The 20,709-nt window shown below is 38.3% G+C and overlaps 1 protein-coding gene across 9 annotated transcripts in view; it reads right to left on the reverse strand.

Annotated features, from left to right (window-relative positions):
* DMD (dystrophin) overlaps positions 1 to 20,709 on the reverse strand; it is a 9,298,038-nt gene that overhangs the window by 3,746,415 nt on the left and 5,530,914 nt on the right. The gene's annotated exons all lie outside the window — the stretch shown is intronic.

Raw genomic sequence — 20,709 nt, forward strand, 5'->3', positions numbered from 1 at the left:
CAAACTTCCTTTTATTAACACAAATACATGCTTAAGCACTTTTAGCCATGAAAATGGCCTTCATCAGAAACACCCATAATCCCGATGGCACACTTAAATACCCTTCAATAACAAAAACTTACTATTCAATTAACCAATTGATATATTTTTATACAAGTAACATAAATAAGCTAAAAACACTATTATAAGACACTTATAAAAACTGCAATTTTACTTGCATTTATTATATTTTGCTTTTCTATGTAAAACAACTTTATAATTCACCCCACTATTTAACACCAGGTTTGTTATAAGGATTGAGCAGAATCTGCCATTTAAGCTCTTTATATTCAAGCTCTCCTTCTTTGTCCCCATTAAAATCAGGAGAAACATAGTCTATTAATGAACGAACGCACAAGTTATTTTAAAATTTTCATTGGAATATCATTTCTTTAGGATTAGTTATTTAGATTTAGACATCATCAAGGAACAAGGACAACAGACCTTGAGTACAGTTATAAGTTCCAAGAATGAGGCTAGTAAAGCATGTACGTAGGATGCATGCTAGTATAATGAAGTAAGCTATTATTATTTTTTGTAACTGGTATTCTGAACAAATCCAGAATGTATATAATTCACACATCCATTGTTTTCTTCATAAAAAACAATGGATTCATTGACCTCCCTAAAAGTGATCAATCGATCCATTGGTGGACAATGAATTATTAGTCTGACATCTGTTTTATTATACTGTATGCAAAGCATTATACACCTTTATAAGAATCTTATCTGACTCCATTTTACTTTCTTACCTTCCACTTGAATATAACTGATTGTACTGCATCTTGGTTACTTTGTAATAAAATCTGCTACAGACTACCGAACAACCCACTACAGAACTGCTTCTACCCTCTATTGCATTATCAGAAGGCAGAGCTGGATGACATGGAACTAATTGGGCAATTACTCAGCATATAGTAAACACAAACACAGGCTTATTAAACTTAATAAATATTGGTCCACTGAAGTAAATAAAGTAAACATTTTTACATTTTACAATATGAAAGCCCACTGTACAAGTTGAAGGCATAATTGTAACAAAAAAATGGTTGGAAAAAAATTTGCACTTGATCTTTAAGTCACTTACTGATATAAGGTTCTGGTTTATCTATTTCTGTAGGATGCTGTTCTTGGTTTAGTACTGGTTTGGCTGATGACAATATCAGCAGCTGTCATAGAAGTACTGTACTCTAAAGTAGGAAACATTATACAGTCTTAAGTATAAGATATTCCTAGATGGTACAATGCTGCCATGACTTGCTCTATCTTTAACTTCTTTGCTCTTAGGGCAACAAGAACACCATAGTTAAGTCTGTAGCTAAGTCGTAGTTAAATCATTATTACTAAAATAAACCTTGAGTGATATATACGATAGATGTTGTAAAGATTACTAACTGGAAATTCAGAATAGATTCATAGATTTTTATTAGGCTATTGACCCAGGGAGAATTTTTATGCTTAGCCAGGTTTTCCTGAAAAAATGACATCCTGTATCCAAACAGGACATTGAGGGCTAGGCATTTATAAGCTACCCCTGTCCATAAGGGATGTGGGTGTCAGGCCTGGTGTAAATTTCCTATTCCTCATCCACCAGTCTAGGTTGTGCTTAAACTGGGTAATTGATAAACTCAACTTCACATGGATCGTAATCCTGTTTCATATGAGGGGCAGTCTCTGGGGGCACACATCTCTCTCTAGTAAGTCCTTTTTAAGTCTCAGATGAAATTCTGGTCCTTAGACCTTGTATTATTGCTGTTGTTTGACATATGAATATGCAGGAGATTTGTAAGAGTGGGGTTTGAGGATACCTTGTAAGCCAGGCATTGATCACCCCCTCAGCAATCTGTAGGAGACTGAGTAGAGGGAAAGGGCTTTAAGGCACTCTGCATAAGGCAGGTCTGCTACACCTTGTATTCTTTTTTGTAGGAAACCTCAGAGGTTGTGCTAGTTGCTGCATATGCCTGGTTAGGTGCACACAGAAGGAAGCATTGTACTCTATGATTGGTCTGATATGAAAAGAGAACAGTGGGATGACAACGTTTTTGGACTTAGATGCCATGGCCTTACTTATAATTTGTGCAACATAAAAGGATTTCCTCACCACCGTAGCCACGTGGTGGTTGAAAGTAAGGCTACTGTCTATGTGAGTACACAGATTCCTGACCACTGGGTAGAATCTTAGGGTCATATTATCAACATGGTAATTAGCTGAGATGTTTGACTTCTCACAGGGGACAATTCTGCACTTCTTAGCATTGAGTTTAAGACCATGGCTTTGGCACATTAGTTTGTCAGAGATATGCCTGCTTGAAAAATGCTTGTGTTTGCAGGGGAGGCAATGTGACCCCCAGCTTGCAATCATCAGTAAACCTAATCAGCCATAAACCTTTAGTGTTTTGCTTCCACTTCAGAAAAATAGATGCCAAAAAGCACTAGGCCCAATAACAAGCCCTGGGGGACTCAGGTAGTGACTGGCCTCTTGGTGGAGATAGCCTCACATATTTTGAACTCCTGGGTCTTATCAGTGAGCCAGATGGCTATCCAATGGATGATAAAAAGGTTTATACCCAATTTAGTGAGCTTGTCTATAATGCCTGAGTAGGGTATTGTATCAAAAGCCTTGGCCAGATTAAGGTAAGCTGTGGTACAGTCTTGTACTTATCCATGGTTTTGGTGACCCTCTCAAAGAAGTCCACCATATTTAACAGGCATGATCTTCCTTTAAAAAGTCAAACTGTGATGGATCCAGCATTTGCAGGTTACCTATGTCCTCATTTATCATGTCCATAATAATTCTTTCCGTGGCCTTATATATAAGGCTGGTTAGACTTACGGGCTTATAGTTAGCTGGATTGGTGGTTAGACCTTCTTTATGTAGGGGAATGACTGTAGCCATCTTCCACACCTTAGACACAAAACCAGACTGTAGGTTCCAGTTGAAAAGTTATTTAACTGGAGTAGAGAGATCATGTTTCACTCTATTTAGTAATCATCCCAGAATGTTATTAGGACCCATCAATGCAGTGTTTTTGGCCTTGGAAAGTGCATTGAGCACCTATTCCCTGTCAATGGTTGAGGGGGCTTATGGTATTGCAGCATTTCCTTTGGACTACTGGGGGGAGTAGGGAGAGAAATTTGAGCAGAACCTGTCAGCCAAAAGGTTGGTAAAGGCCTTTGGTTCAGTGTGAGTGATGCCATTTAGAATAAGATTTGAGCATTGTTGTGAATTTCCCTTGAGGTTCTGGACATAACTGCAGAAAGCTTTTTGGTTGTCCTTTGCCTGAGAAGTTATTTTTCTTCAAATTTAGCCTTTGAAGTATAAGTTAACCCTCTTAGATGGATGTTTCGATTGATCGGGAGTTTTTAGTATATTGGGCTTTTTCCTCCTTTTGTTGTGTAAGCGATTGATATTGTGATTCCATGAGGGAGGCATGTCTTTTCAGTTTGTCTTATTCTTAACATGAGTGGGCACAGCTTATATATGGCTGTACAGGGATTTTATATATAGCTCAGCATATGCTATGATGTTTCAGGGTGTTTATAATTTAGCCAAGATGACACTTGGTAGAGAAAGGTTAGCTTTGGAAAAATTCCTAAAGGTTTTTGGTTTTGCCGGGTCTCTGAATTTAATTTTTATTTCAAGTGATACTGTCTTATGGCCAGATCAGATGAGGACAAGAACGCTAGATTGGGTGAGGAACATTCCTCCCCCATGTTTGTAAGTACAAGGTCAAGGATGTTTGGACCCCTGGTAGGAGATTGGACCAACTTTTCCAGGATGTTGGTAATAACAAAATTTAGAAATCGCCGGGCTTATGCATTAGAGATATTGTAGGATTTCCAATCTATAGACGAGTAGTTGAGATTCCCCATGAAGATCATATTGGGTTGAGTGGTGAGGGATTCTGGTACATTGAGATAGGTTTTATGGGTTTATTGGGACATAGAGGGGGGACTTATAGATTACAAGGATATGGTATGAGACCCTTTGCATGGTGAGTACCACATGTATGAGTTCCAGTGGGTCGTAAACTTTAACTTAATGCTTTCTTTTTTTTTTTTTGTGAATTAAAGAAATTAAAGAGCAAAAGCAGTCTGTCTCTATGTCAAAGAAGAATGCTGTTAGTTGCCAGTTTAAGATACAACTACCAAGAGGAATTAGTGTGCAGTTCTCAGTTTGTGAACATAATTCACAGCTTGTGTGTTTCTTGACTTATGAACATAATAAGTAGATTTGTACACTGAGCAGTGTTCCCTAACTATAACAAATGGAACGGAATACTGTTTCGGTTTACTACAGTTTAGGTAACTTGGTGATAGATTGTGGTTTTGAACATTCTCCACTATAATTTATCTTGACAGAGTTTGTCATTCGTAGTGTTAGTAGTGGGTCAGCTTTTTCAGAACTCAATGGGCATGAGGTAAAGAAACTGCTCTGAGGAGGATGCCAGTTTATCACAGAATGAACACTAGCATGCACATTGACATGCACACTGTGTGTGCACCTTTGAACAAGTTTTTGAGTGTTGCCATTTCACCTGTGACATGCATATGGGTTGTAGGAGGAAACTACAGAAAAGGAGAAACCCACAAAGATAAATAGGAGAAATACAGATTGTTAACAGAAGGCATCCTAGCAAAGAACCAAATTTAAAAAAAAAAATCTTTGTGAGATAGCAGAGCTAAGCAGTTTGCCATTTATAAAATAAATTAAATTATGTAAATGGACTGTTGTTTTGTTTATGTACTTAGTCAATACACACCTACGTGATCTCTTTCACAATCTGATATACGAAAACAACGGGTTTATAGCCCATGAATATGCTTATGTCCTTTATGCCTAGAAGCTATGCAATGTCACATATCTTTTGGTCTACTTATATCCTTATATTCCTCAGCAGTTTTGAAAATCAAGCTGAAAAAAACAAAAGATGGTGTAATATAAACACCTTGTGAAAAGTAAACACTACAAGGAAAAAGGTTATTATCATCATCATCATCATCAACCTCCTTTTTTCCCATTTTCTACATGGGGTCAGGGTGTCATGTCAACTGTCACCATCTATCCCTATTCAGTGCCGCTCTATACCTTCTTCAACGGTCATGCAACTGTCGCCGGTCTTTTTTCTTTGGTGGAATGCCCTCGTTAACTCTTTCCTTCTTCCTGCTTCTTCTTAAGAAGATTATCCTCTGCTTTTCTGCTCTTAGTGCCTGAAACAATGTAATCTGTTCTCTTTCACCTTATCTACAGTTGGACCTACTTTGTCATCTGCTCTGATGTCCTTTTTTCTTCATGTCTCCCACAGTGTGCATCCTACCTCCATCTGAAACACTTCATCTCCATCACCTCTAGCTTCCTGAAGTGCCATGCCTTTACTGGCTAGGTTTCTGTGTTCTCAGTATCCCTCAATCAAGCCATTCAGTTGTCAGGGGCAGTTGGGTCTATATTCCCATGTTAAAAGGGCTGTTCATCGAATGCCCTTACGTCGACACGTATACACCGGAATACCAAAAAACTGAATGGCCAGAAAAGTGATTTTTTCCCCAGAGAAAAAAAATTGCTTGGCTGTTGTCAGGAATTTGCCATTCCCTCCACTTTAGGCTGTGGGGGGGTGTGAGAGGTGAAGCCCCCCATTTAATTTTGTCTGTCGGTTTGTTTTGTTTGTTGCTGGCCCAGCAATTTTTTCCAAGCTTTTGTGGCCATTTGAGATATTGGTATTCTGGTGTGTATGTGTCAATGTAAGGGTGTTCGATGAACAGCCCTGTCGTCATGGGAATATAGATCCTGGGCAGTTTTCTTCAGCATCATGTAAGGTTTCATCTGTTACCATGTAATTATTTGTAATTCACTTAAATTTGGCAATATTACTGAAAATATGGAAATATTGTATGTTTGCATAATCCTAAACAAACATATAGTGGTCTCTTCAGTGCATTGCATCATGCATAGCAGCTGCAGCATTCTTTCCTCTTTCCCATCATGATGGTGTGCACTACATCCTATAAGTAAAATGTAGCTCATTCCGGTAAGGAAATACTAATGTAAGGATGAATTATGGTGTAAGTGTCAATGGATAATATCTCCACTACAGTGTATCCTACATAAAAAAAATTAGGTGCTTACGCACCCTTTTACAGGTTGCTTATTTTTAATAGGTAACTTCCTTGATTAATGAACTCAGCTAGAAAAAGTGTCACAATGTCATAAGGAGTTATAATTCTAAAGTGATAATGCATCAAAATGCATCATGATTATAAAATTCAGTTTATGTTAAGAGGATGGCTAAAAATCTGTAACATGTAAAAAAACATTAAACTCATATTCTGTTCAGAAAAAAAAGCTCCATTTCTTCTTCTGAGTTATAATTTTACAATGCAGATTATATCAGGACTGTTAAGGCAACCATGTCAGTGAGTCTACTTTTAAATTTTGAACTTTCAAAACTTTGAATTCCTTATGGTCATGACGATAAGATAGAAGTTTTGAAACTTCAAACCATTTAAATGGAGATTGCCGTACAGCGTGGAACAGTATATTTACCATTTTCCTCACTGCGTTGTGATCTTGCAGTTGGCATATTTAATTAGCAGGGGCTGTGGAGATGCAGTGCAGCTTGCTCCCCTGCAAAAATGTAAAAAAAAAAGATTTTTTTGTTTTCATAGGTTCATAGATTCATAGGTAGGTACTGGGCTATCTGCCTGAGGGCATTTATAAGCCTAGCCAGTGTGCGTCAGATTTTGCCGCCCCATTGATTAATTAACTGAGCCTCTGTCAAGAAGAGCCAATGAAGTGATCCCAGGGGTGTATTTTCTGTTACCCATCCACTCATCAAGGTTTTTCTTGAAGAGTGTTAGTGAGGGGCTCTGCCTAATGTAGTTAGGAATTTTGTTCCAAAGCATGGGGAGTCTCTGTGACAGGAATCTATCCCTCCAGCATGTTCTATTTATTGTTGTGGTGAGGTTTAGCTCACTAGATCGAGTGGCTTGCAGTGACTTGGATTTCTTTAGGTGGAGCATGTCCATCATTTCTGAGTTGGACATGGCTTTGTAAGTCAGGCAGAGATCACCTCTGAGTAAGTGAAATGCGACTGAGTACAGCTGGAGTTTTTCCAGTTGGGCTGCATAGGACATATGTTTGAGGCCAGTAATCCTCTTGGTGAGGTACTTTTGTGGTCTTTCCAGCTGTTGGAAGTGTCTTGTGCGGTACATCCCAAATAGGGCATTGTACTCTATGATGGGTCTGATGACTGACAAGTAGAGGGGCACTATAACCTCTTTAGTTCTAGATGCAAACCCTTTAGTAATTAGATGGGCTACAAGAAGGATTTCCTAACTACTTTGGTAATATGATTGTCAAAGGAGAGATTACTATCTACCTGGGTTCCCAGATCTCTTATTACCTCTTCTGTATTAAGGGGGCTGCTACCTATGTGGTAATTCATGGGTGTTTTGTTTTTCCCAAATGGGATGACTATGCATTTTTTGGCATTTAGCTTGAGAGCATGACTTTGACACCAGGTGTCCGTCTCAGTAAGGCCCTTTTGGAGAATGTCTGTGTCAGTCGGAGAGTCAATTATGGCTCCCAGTTTGCAGTCATCAGCGAACTGGTTAGCCATAGTCCTCCTGTGTTTGCCTGTACTTCTGAGAAGTATATGCCGAAAAGTAGGGGGTCCCAGGACCGAGCCTTGTGGGACACCACTTGTGACTGGTTTAGAGTCGGACCAGGAGCCCGCTATTCTTACCGTGTGAGTACTGTCTGTAAGCCAGTTGGCAGCCCATCTCGTGATGTAGGGGTTTATGTTCAGGCTGGTGAGTTTTTCTATAATTCCCAAGTGGGGAATGGTGTCATAATCCTTGGCGAGGTCAAGGTAGGCTGTGTGAACTACCCTCCCCTCATCTATGGCCTTGGTGACTGTCTCGAAGAAGTCAACCAGGTTTAGTAGACATGATTTGCCCTTATCAAAGCCGAACTGGGTCAGGTCAAGTGTTTGGTAGTTCCCAATGTCTTTGTTAATGAGTTCCATGATGATGCATTCCATAGCCTTGCAGACCAGGCTGGTCAGGCTTATGGGACAATAGTTACCAGGGTCAGTTGTGGCCCCTCCTTTGTGGAGCGGAATAACCGTTGCTGTGCTCCATTCTATGGGTATGTAGCCTGCGGAAAGGCTGAGATTGAAAAGTGTGTTTAGGTGGGGGGTAAGTTCGTTCTGTAGTTCATGCAAGACGCAGCCTGGGACACCATCTTGCCCCACTGATGCTGTGTTTTTGGCTTTTGAAAGGGCTGTTTTCACCTGTGCGTCTGTGATTTCTGGGACACTACACTTTTCTGGTATTGTTGTGGGCCTTTTTGGGGGTGAGAGGGGGGTGAAACTGAATCTATCTGCCAGGATGTTGGAAATATCAGTGGGTTCAGTATATTTTGTGCTATTTTGCACTAGCTCAGAGCATATCTGTGAGTTGCCACTTAGATTTGTGACATAGCTAAAGAAGGCTTTGTGTTTATCTTTCAAATCCTTGGCTATTTTTCTTTCAAAGTTAGCCTTAGAGGATTTTATGAGGGACTAAAGTTTCTTACTGATACTGATCAGGGATGTCTTTCCTTCTTGGGATTTGCTTTTTTTCTGAACTAGTTTCCTCCTTCTATTATACAGCCTGTTTATGGCAGGGGTCCACCAGACTGGTTTCCGTCTCTTAGGGGAGTGAGTCTTGGTTTTGCTAGGCATGGCACGATCCATGCATCCTTGTAGGTACTCATAAAGTGCATTTGTAAAGGTTCCTGCATCTTGGACACTGTTATCCTTTAGCGTGGGGGCTGTGAAACTTACCACCTTTGTCTTAAGTAAGGTGAAGTTTGCTATAGAAAAGTTTTTCACTGTGGTTTTCTTGGTTGGTGGTGGTGGTGTGGACATCCAGAGTGATTAGTTTATGGTCTGATCTAACCAGTGACGGGTTGACCTCTGGTGTGGAACACCTGTTGCCAAAGTTGGTGATGAACAGGTCCAATATGTTTTCACCTCTGGTAGGGGAGTTTACCAGCTGATCCAGGGCATTTGAGTTGATAAATTCCAGGAAGCGCTGAACCTGGGAGTTTGTACTTGAGTAGTTTTCCCAGTTAATGGTAGGGTAATTGAAATTGCCCAATATCAGGGTGTTCAGTAGGATCTTCATGTTTTCCAGTGTCTCCAGAAAGGCAGAGTGGTGGTCCTGTGTCATGGAGTGTGATCTGTAGCAGGCCACAATTTGCACTGCCTGCTGTGCTACTAACCTGGAGGTGTATGTATCCTTGATGAATATGGATACACTCCATCCTTTTGTGCTTTGGTCCATGTTCTGTGGCCGAAATGTGTGGTATGAGTTGTAGACCAGTAGTGCTGGGGTCCGCTGTGGACCCTTGAACCAGGTTTCAGTTACTGCACAAATGTCAACGTTCTCCATACTAAGGAGTGCTTCGAGTGTGTGCATTTTGAGATTTAAACTCCTGGCGTTGAGTAGCATAACCCTCATTTTTTTATTTGTGATGTTTACGGAGGTGGATTTGACTTTTGAGCCTTGCCTAAAAAAAGGCACTATGGGGGCAGCAAGAGCCTTGGCCAGTATTCGAAAGCCTAGGGGTGAGAGGTGCAAGCCATCTCTTGCTAAGCAGTGGGGCTTGTCGAGCATGTCATCTCATGCTGACAGACACTGGATCCCCTTTGAATGACACCAGAAGCTTAGCCAATTGTTGAAATTCATATTTTTTTCTTTATACTGTGGTATCATTCTTGGTGAGGGCAGGATGCTACTCAGGGTCAGGGTCATACCCACCTGGGCTACATGATCAAAGAGCTCTTCCATGTCTCTTTTCATGTAGTCCAGGGAGGTATGTCTCAGGTCATTCATGCCAACATGAACAATGACAGAGTCATATTTGTGCTTGTTCTGGAGTGACCGGAGTGCTTGTGTTATGTGGCGGATTCTGGCTCCCGACAGGCAGGTAACAGTAACCTTCTTGTTGTCCAGCCTAGTGAGTGGGACATCAGTGTGCTCGACTATAGAGTCGCCTACTACTAGTGTGTTAGGTATGTTATTTTGCCTTAAGGGCTGTGATTGTGCGGCACACTGATTTTGTGTTTTATGTGTTGTCTGGTTTGTGACGGGAGGTGCGGGTTTTTTGGGTGTCTGCTTTGGAGGTCTGTGATGCTTTTGCAGGTTTCTATTTAGAGCCTCTGAGTATGATTTAGTGTATTTGTGTGTATTTTTTGCCAGTGCTGGTTTAGTTTGTCTATGTGAGGCTGGAGGTGTGGTGCAAGTGTTAACCTTCTCCTCATGACTGCCTTTTCCAGTCTTGGGTGGAGAGAGCTTAGCCTCCAATTTAGCTATATAATTGCATCTTTCGCATATGTTAATGTTTTGTGGTAGGAGGAGAGGGTTGTCTGTGTACATGAGGCAGTTGTAACATTGCCTCAGGATACCCAGGTTCACCAGCTGGACTGAAGAGTATACCTGAAATTGCCCTTTGGTCATGCCTGAATAGTAGGGTGAACTGCTTAGTCGCTTGGTTGGTGAGGGGTGAATAATAAGCCTTGCCCTGCTGGGCAATCAAGTATCGGGGTATATTAGTGCTTGCTATTAGGTCTGAGCAAGTGCTGGACTGTAGGATGTTTTTTAAGTGCTTAGGTTGAGAGCTAGACTACTTTCAAGGGAAAAATTAAAGAGGAGACTTGGCGGAGCTGGGATAAACTTAGCCCTAGCTAACCGGTGCTGCCCGGATGTGCAAAACAGTGCAAACAAGGTTTTTACAGCAGGGAAATGAAAGAGATAGAAATTAGCCCAAAATGGCCTATAAACTACTAACTTCTGGGCTGGAACCACTCCTCCAGGGACAGATGGCTGCTCAAAGCTCCAACTCTCACAGGTGAACAGAGAAACCTCCCTCTATCCAAGTAAGGTATGGGCAACTCAGAAAATTGTAACACAGCCCTGAATTCAGCACTAGCCTAAAAACTGGACTATACTAGCTTAGAAAGGTGGGAAACAAGGAATTTTTTTTTGAAAGGATAAGTAAAAATCAGTAAAAAATACACTTAAAACAGCTTTAAACAACTACAAACAGTAAAAAATACACTTAAAACAGCTTTAGATGACTACAAACAATCAGAAAAGGCTTTTAAACAAATTACCCAATTAACCAGTACAAAAATCTCAAAACTGAGCTCTGTTCCTGTAGTCTTCAATCAGACAAGTTCTAACTGCACACTCCTGCCACTGGGGTGCAGGGGAACTTTCTCCAAAAAAGAAGGCCTGGATTAGTGCTCAAGTTATACAAACAAAACTAGATTCAGCAAGCCTGGATTTAGTCTACGCTACAGTAAACAAGGTGCACCAATTTCAGTAAGAAACAGTTCAAATATGCAGGCACTATAAGCCTTTAACCAGAAATTCCCAGCTCAGAAAGGCAGAGTCCAGCCTCTCATCCCACAAGAATGCAGACCACGAACCTTATTAATGTAAAATAACTGGCCTGAAGCCCAAGTGCTTAGACTAGAACTAATACACTTTTTGAATAAGAGACACTGAGCCTTCAATCAGCAGTTCCCAACTTAGAAGGATGTAAGCTACCTGTCCTGCCACAACAGTGCAGACCACAAACCTTCTTAATGTAAAACAACTGGTCTGAAGCACAACTGATTAAACCAAAAGGCTTAGAAGGTTAGCTACACTTTAATCAGGTTACTAACAGGCAGTAATAAATACAACTGAATAATTTTAAGAAGGCCTGGATTAGTACTCAAGTTATGCAAACAAAGTTAGATTCAGCAGGCCTGGATCTAGTCTATGCTACAGCAAACTAGGCGCACCAATTTCAGTAAGAGACAGTTCAAATATGCAGGCACTATAAGCCTTTAACCAGAAATTCCCAGCTCCGAAGGGCAGAGTCCAGCCTCTCCTCCAACAAGAGTGCAGACCATGAACCTTCTTAATGTAAAATAAATGGCCTGAAGCCCAAGTGCTTAAACCAGAACTAATACACTTTTAGAATAACAAACACTGAGCCTTCAATCAGAAGTTCCTAACTTAGAAGGATGTAAGCTACCTGTCCTGCCACAACAGTGCAGGCCACAAACCTTCTTAATGTAAAACAACTGGTCTGAAGCCCAAGTGCTTAAACCAAAAGGCTTAGAATGATAGTTACACCAAGCAGTAATAAATACAATTGAGTACTTTTAAGATGACGCAAAAGCAAAATAAAGTAGGAAGAAACACAAATACAGTAAAAGCAGATGAAAAAAGTGCACATTTTTTTTTTGAGTGAGCAAATGAGATGGGCCCAGGAGAAGTATCCAAATGCAAATTTACAAGAGGGGCGGGCAGTTTCAAAGCCACCAACTAACTGAAAAAACAGAGCCACAACTTCCAGCTAGATAGTATTCAATGCAACACAAATAAATCAATTTAAATTCTGTATTATTTGAAAAAAGTGCAGATAAAGATTTACTTAAATTCACTTATACATCCAGTTGATTGCATGTAAGTCTTAGCTGGCCAAAGCTCAGAGTTTAAGCAAAAAATAATCCAAAATGTACCACTTATATAAGGCAGAAACCGAATAACAATGAAGTGAACTACCCCCACTTATCACTGGCTATTCAGGAATTCTAACAAGCATTAACTGAAAAAACAGAGCCACAACTTCCAGCTAGATAGTATTCAATGCAACAATAATAAATCAATTTAAATGCTTATTATTTGAAAAAAGTGCGGATAAAGATTTACTTAAATTCACTTATACATCCAGTTGATTGCATGTAGGTCTTAGCTGGCCAAAGCTCAGAGTTTAAGCAGAAAATAATCCAAAATGTATCACTTATATAAGGCAGAAATCGAATAACTATTATTTTTATTACTTTTTTATTTACATTTTGAAGTTTCAAACTTATTATGGTCTTGACTATAAGAAATTCCAAGTTTTGAAACTTCAAAATTTAGAAGTAGACCCATGCCAGAGCATGTGAGCACACACACACACACACACACACACACACACACACACACACACACATATATATATATATATATATATATATATATATATATATATATGCATATACCTACATACATAGATGCACACAGACATACACATAGTATTTGTTCTCTTATATTTTGCATGTATATACATTTTAAAATCATACTGCCATGTATTTACTACAGCAACACAAAAAAATAAATATTTTCACAGCTAAGGTTTTGAAAATCAAAAATACTTCAGTTTACTGAAAGTACAGCTTAGCAATTAAATCCTAAAATGCTGTATTTTATACTAGAGAATGACTGTTACTCATGCTCAACACTGAGACATTAAATCATAAAATTAAGCATTCATTTTTGTTTTACTTGTATGTCCAAATTACTTCTGTCTAATTAATAATAGTATTATTAATAAGAAGAAGAAGAATTATAAAATGTTGGAAATAGTTTAACTAGTTTCAGAACTGTATAAAACATGGATATTCTCTAAACACCACTCTGAGTCAGTTTAATCAGTTATACGTCAGTTTAACAAATCTTATTTTTAAACACTTCTATGCTATGGACTGACCTAGATAATACTTAACTCATTCAAGACTACAGCACTTTTTGTATAGTTCTAGTTAATACCTATAGCTGCTCATGGCATCGAGTCCTTTTTCATGTTTGGCTTCTTTAACTAAGTGACTTACTAGTTAATTATAGGCAGTGTTAAAAATGACAAGGAAACATCAACAAAATGGCACTAAAATTGTTAATCTAGGATGTCTTGCAGTAGACTAATAGCTGCTTGCCACTTATTGTTCATATTTAATATTTATGTTTCTATTTTTATAAATGAGAGACCTACATGCTACTGAGAGGTATAGTATGAAATGTGATTGTGGGAACTATTATAAATTCATTGCTAATGTCCATTTATATGGCTGGGAGGTTGGCACAAGAGACGGAGGTTGCCATAATGGTTAAGGTACTTCCCTTGTAGACACAAGGTGCAGAGTTTGAGTCTTACATGGGGGTCATTGGCTAGGCTTAAAATGGGCCATAAAGGCAGTTTGCCTAGTACTACCCTTTGAACCCCAGAACCTATATTACACTGTACTGGATAAAATTGCTACTTGCTTGTTAGTTAATAGTTCAATAACTAAGCGACTTACAAACCACTGGATTCCATCAGATGAAACCATAGATGTTGTTGGAGAAAACTGTTATTAATATTTTCACTGTAAGTTGCACATCTTGAGAGATAGTCAGTGTTATTAAATATAGAATTAAACATATGTTTTCATATTTCTGTAAATATTTGAATAATATGCTCTCAGAGGGTGATTTCTGTCTGTCATGTAAAAGCTTAAATCTTTTTAACAAACATTTAAGTTGCTTAGTTTCCAAGATATGACAATTTGTTTGTGAAAGTTTAGCAAAAAATATAATTCTGTGCATTATAATATATTACAGTATTTGTGGAAAGACTGTGAGTTTACCGACTATTATCATTATAAAGAATACTTATTACTGATAACATTGTTTCCGCATTGTTCTAATACCTTAAATTGTTTACAAAATACTTGTTAAACGTATGTTTTTTTTTTTTATTTGATTTTTTTCAGAAAATGCTCTGGAATGAAAGGATCTGTATCTGTTGCTAGAGGTAAGACATTCCACACCACATAGGTCTTAATGAGATAATAACTTTAAGTCTTGTGAAAGAGCAAATTACCACTTTACAGCCACATTCACACTGCATGTAATGCCCAAGGCTGTTAATATTATTGTTTTTACTATTTGCCTTTACTTGTGCAAAACTAACATATTATAGCTGCTTTGTAAATAGAAAAGGCCGTAAAATTTCAGTTCTCTATTTTGGTTTTCCAAACAGAGTGGGCAAGGAGGATTGCTATACTGAAAGCATCAAAAGAAAGTCACTGCAACAGTGGCAGTACAGCCATTAATTTTTAAACACTCATTCTTAAACGATTGAGCTAATTAATGTTTGATGACAGCAAAGGGCCGGGTATTACAGTAGATATGCAGCAATATTTCACTGCTCATCGATTTGTATCCTGTGTCACATTATAAAAGTAACAAATGTTGCCTCTGCATATGTCCTAGTACTTTGGAGTACATATCACATGAATACCTTGAGTACCTAAATAAATAAGACTAGACATTCATTGTAAGGGAGGTAAAAATGAAATATGACTTTTTAGAACAATGCACACAGGAGCTTTCATTTTACAGTTCTGTGGTGAGGACACTATAATTCATTAAAATGTTCATGACTTCAATATAAGTGGAAATAAAAAGCAAGCAAATATCTATACGGAGTTAAACTTTAATGTACACTTTACCTAGTTAGAAGTCCTCAGTAATGCCTAGATTTTGAATTGTATTTCATGTATCCTATCTACATTATCTGTAAGTCTTGTTACTTCAGATACTTTAGAAAAAAAAATTCAAATGTACAAAAATGTTTGCTATATATATATATATATATATATATATATATATATATATATATATATGTTGACGTGATAGTGGTCTTGCAGTAAAAAGGTAAAAAGGTGCTCTGGAAGACCAGTGGCACAGAGGTCAGACATAACGATGCTTGTAAATAATTTTATACAGAATATCAGAAACTTAAGTTAGGCTTCCTTCTATTCTGTCATACATTTACCAATGAGAACATTACTATACATACTGTGACAATTTTCCCACTTTCACAATAAACTGTGATCCAACATCCCCAACCTCAGAAGAATATAAAAACTTGCTGATCCCAATGGCAAACTGCACATTTTCTCTTACATTGTTTTCCTGCATGATGTTAGACAGCAGATTTACATAGTTATCTGAACAGTAAGAGGGTAGAAGACAGTACTGATAAGCCTGGCATATCTCTAAGAGTGTTTGCCTTCTGAGTGATTGCATTGTACCCATTTTACAGTTCTACAAAGTCTTCAGCCTTGTGCCTTATACTACCCGACTCTACAAATTCCCAGACTGACTAATAAACCACAGACATTAGCAATTAATGCAGTGAGTCACCAAATACTGTGCAGTTGTACAGAAATATTTTAGTTCTGTGGTATGGTTACTGCCCAATAACATTTCAAAGATCTAATAGAAAAGGTGGGTGCTTTCACAGTAGACAGTTTACATTTCAAAATATATAGCTAGGTGGCAAACAAACATTTCAGAATGAATGAAACATATTTGTGAGCTATAGATTGTTGCAGAAGAAAGAACTGTAACTGCTGCATTAACACATTTTAACAAATTTCAGAAAGGTTTGCAATGATCTACATTATCAGACCAGTGCTTTAAGGGCACATGAAAGAGCTGAGCTTTATGTGTAGAATAGAAGTATGAATACATCGTTCTTTTCAGTGGTCATCTACCTTTCACTAGCATGGAATGAGGCTTTTTTCCTCATACCAGTCATGTTTCAGAGATATTGTAGGCTGTAATTCCCCATGAAGTCTCTAGTGTATTAGGCAGAAAGCTGACAGACTTTTCCCTCACAAAACACCTGAGGCACATCATTATAGAGCAGTGGACTTTCAAAATGGCTGTGCATATGTATGTGCACGTGTGTGTGCAATATGTGTTAGTGTTAGTGTGTGTGTGTGTGTGTGTGTGTGTGTGTGTGTGTGTGAGGAGTGTGTTTGGGATACAGTGGTCATGATCAGTCAACAATCAGAAGATGGTAACTATGTGTAACCAATATATTGAAATTCATGTCAGGAACTAATTTCTTCATCCTCATGAATTAATCAATCAATCTGTTAATTAATTTCAGTTTGTTAACTGGATAGGTGAACTAGTCTGAAGACCCTTTTCAGCCACAACCCAACAAACACAGAGATTAGCTGCACTTATATGATAACAGACTTTTATGCAGCCACACAGCATTATGTTTCATCATTCCTAAATAAGCACATTAAAATCTATTATAGGCAGAGTAAGTTATAGAACAAAATGTAACACACAGCAAATGTGGAAAAAAGTTGCAAAGAGAAGCAACTTACTAGTTGGGAAAATAATTGGCAGAACCACAACACATGTTTTGAAAAATAAAATGTCAGTAAAGCAAAGCGACATATATTTTCAAGCTGAGAGCATGTAGTCAGTACATTAAGTATAATTCTGTGGCAGTAACACCAATATGTCTAGATGTAAATGACTACTTGACACAGGTAGTACAAAATAAGAGCGAGAAAAGGAGGGTACGTTTCTATAGTGCATTGATATGTTAGTCATCCCCTTTAAGCAAATATTTCTACCATGCAGTACCATTCGAGAAATGTGACTAAAAGTACTTTTGCTAGTTATCACAAGGTAAAGCATCTTTTATGTAAAAGGTGTTCCAAGTGAAGCTGCACCTTCAAAAAAATCTGATAGTATAATTTTGATTGGATTTCAGTGAAGCCGTTTGACTTTAATGCATCTGAATGGGACCACAGGAACAAAAAAACACAATACTAGACAAGTGATTACAGGAGCCTAAGTTGCCTAGCCATGTACAACCTGAAAAAGAAAACTCGTAAAAATTCTTTCAACCTTTACAAGCACTTAATACTGCTCACCTTACAAATCAAGCAGGGCTGTACATGATAGCCCTGGAGTATATTTGTGTTTACTTTGCTTGATCTAAAGTGGAAACTTATCTTCCAAACTGGCTAATAACTTGACTCTAGCAAATCTTTATCAGTGTCCCACAATAATTAATTTCCTTAAAAATCATGGAAAAAAATTAGTAAAGAGACTATTTTTGGATTTCATTCTACATATATTTAGAAATGCTCATTTTTATTACTGGTTACCTAAAAATTATTTTACTTTATTTAAAACAACAATTTCATCTTCCAGTTTCAGGGTGGCATAGTGACATGATAGGTAGTGTTATCATCTCACGCCAAGAGGTTCTCTGGTTTGATTTTCACCTGGGATGCCTTCTATGTGGAGTAGGCATGTCCTGTCTGTGTCTGAGTGTGTTTTCTCTGGGCATTCCAGCTTCCTCCCATATTCCAAAGACATGCTAAATTCTGAGATAATATGTAAGCACTATGTACAATATCTTCATATGAGTATTGCAAGATTTAAACATAGCTGAGTGGTTCCATCAAAAAGGCAAAGCCTGAATTACCACACAAAGCCAGCAATAGAAAAAATGCATAACCCACTCATGAACATAATATATTGGTACTATACAATGGTATTATATGCCGTTGATTTTTGCGCTGACTTTAACTTAAGCAGACCTTTCTACAGTCCCTTGAGCCATGAGAGTTCTGAGTGTCCACTCTGCATGCCCAGACTATCCAGTGCTGAACTCTCTAATTTCTGTTTTCAGTATGAATTAATTACTGTGCAGAAATTCCATCATTTCAAGATGTTTCTCCCTTCAGATATGCATGACTGTACAATCTGTATAGATATATGTATATCTATATATAAAACTTCAGTGTCAACAAGCATCTCAGGGGACTAATCAAGTCCAGCAAAGCCATCTTCGAGGCAAAAATATTATCCCAGGCTAAGTTAAGTTTGCAACCTTAAGAGGAACTTCCAATAGTCTACCAAACAGACTAGAGATATAGCAAATTTACTGAATAATCAGTTTAGCTCAGATTTCAACCCCTATAACCTCGCTCCCAAGAAATAGCTTCTTCTACCATTTTCCCATTCAATCACTAAAGAACATGTCCTCACTGCACACACCAATGCTAAAAAGACTGCAGTGATGGATGCAGATAATATCACAGGATGCCTCCTAAATAGCTTGAAACATGACCTATCAGGCCCAGAAAAATTTCTATTCAAACACAACCTACGGACATGCTTTATCGCTAGGAAATGCAGGACTGCAAAATACATCCCTCTACACAAAGGGAAAACCATCAACAGACCCCAAAGGAACTACAGACCAATACATTTTGTGGTTTTGTATACATGGAGATGTAAAAAAATCATCATGGACCTAGTAAACAAAGACATAGGAAATCTTCAAACACTAACCCTGTCCCAGTTTGGTTAAACCTGGTAGACTTATTTTAGAAGGTCATTAGAGCTGCAGACAAGGGCAAATTGGTGCATGCTGCTTAACTCAACCTAGCAAAGGCATTTGACACAATGCCTCACTCAGGTATTATTTATCAACTCACAGATTCAGGCATAAATCCCTCTGTCACTCAATGGATAACCAAATTGGGTGGGATAATCCACCTCCACCAAGAGGCCTATTACTAGTGCTGCCCCACAGGGCTAGGTACTGTAATCTCTCATGTTCAGAATATACTTCTCCAAAGTCATGGCAGATTTTGGCTGACAAAATTTGTTAATGACTACAAGCTGGATGCAATCACTGAATGCCTTAAACATGTAGCTATTCTTCAGGAGTTTCTAACACAAATAGCTGGTGCCAGAGCCATGGCCTAAAACTCAGTGCAAAAAAGTGCATAATTATACCCTTTTGGAAGATGACCATCTCTGCAAATTACACCATTGATAACATGCCTTAACATTACACCCAGTGGTAAGAGACTTGGTAACTCAGGTTGACAGTAACCTGAACTTAGATCACCATGTGTCCATGCTGGAGAGAAAATCCTTTTGCACTGCACAACTTATAAGTAAGGGTATGGCATCCAGATCTAAGGAGATCATATCCCCACTATACTCAGACCTCATTAGACCAATGATCACGGCATGTACCTTACCAGGTATTTGCAACAGCTGGAATGACCACAAAGATTCCTCACATAAGAAAACTGGGTGCAAACAATATGCCCTTTCAGGATTGCCCCATATTTCTGTTCCTGTACTCGATCTCCTACAGACTATTGAGGGGCGATCTATGCCTAACCTTAAAGGTATTCTTTGATCCAGCCATGATGGATCTACTACAAATTTGCAAAACAAGCAACACTAAAATGACTTGATCTAAGGATATAAACCTCATCTGTGACATAAACAAAACATGTTGGAGGGATTAGAGATTACCACTTTTTAGGAACAGACTCCCCATTTATGTGGAACAGAGTATTTCCTTACATCTACTCAAACATAATTTTGAACAATGGATGGGAAATTGTAAATCCACCCCTGGATATTTGTCTGTATCTCTTATGGATAGGGACAGCTTGTAGATGCCCTAAGGCACAGACATATACCAAAGCCATTCTAGTCTTTGGGCATTTATAATTGGGAAAATTGGGGTATAAATGACTAGCCTTAAAAAGGCTTTAGGGTTGTTAGCAAATAACCTGTTATGATTTTGTGATCCTGTTCCTATACTTATACTTTCTCTATCCCAAAAGCAACCTGAGGAGTATATATTTTCTTTTTTCATTTGTGTGTCTCTTATTTTGCCGAAAAAGTGAAGAAACCTCAGGTATCCCATTAGAACGACCACAGAATTTTATACTTCTTATTTATATAGTTCAATAACATGGATTATGGACCAGAGACCCATTTCAAGCAAGGTTGGGAAAAAGCAGCAGTACAGTAGCCAATAACTAAAAAAAGAGACAAGAAAATGAACCTTAGTCATGCATAGTTAATAAGGTTGTGGTATTATGATGTATTTTACTTTTGATTGTGTATGGTTGATATAACAAGAGGCTACTAACTTTAGGATCAATTGTATTTCCCAAGAAACTC

The sequence above is a fragment of the Protopterus annectens genome, chromosome 5.part0 (assembly GCF_019279795.1).
Source record: "Protopterus annectens isolate FY-2018-M chromosome 5.part0, PAN1.0, whole genome shotgun sequence".
NCBI classification, from domain to species: domain Eukaryota; kingdom Metazoa; phylum Chordata; order Ceratodontiformes; family Protopteridae; genus Protopterus; species Protopterus annectens.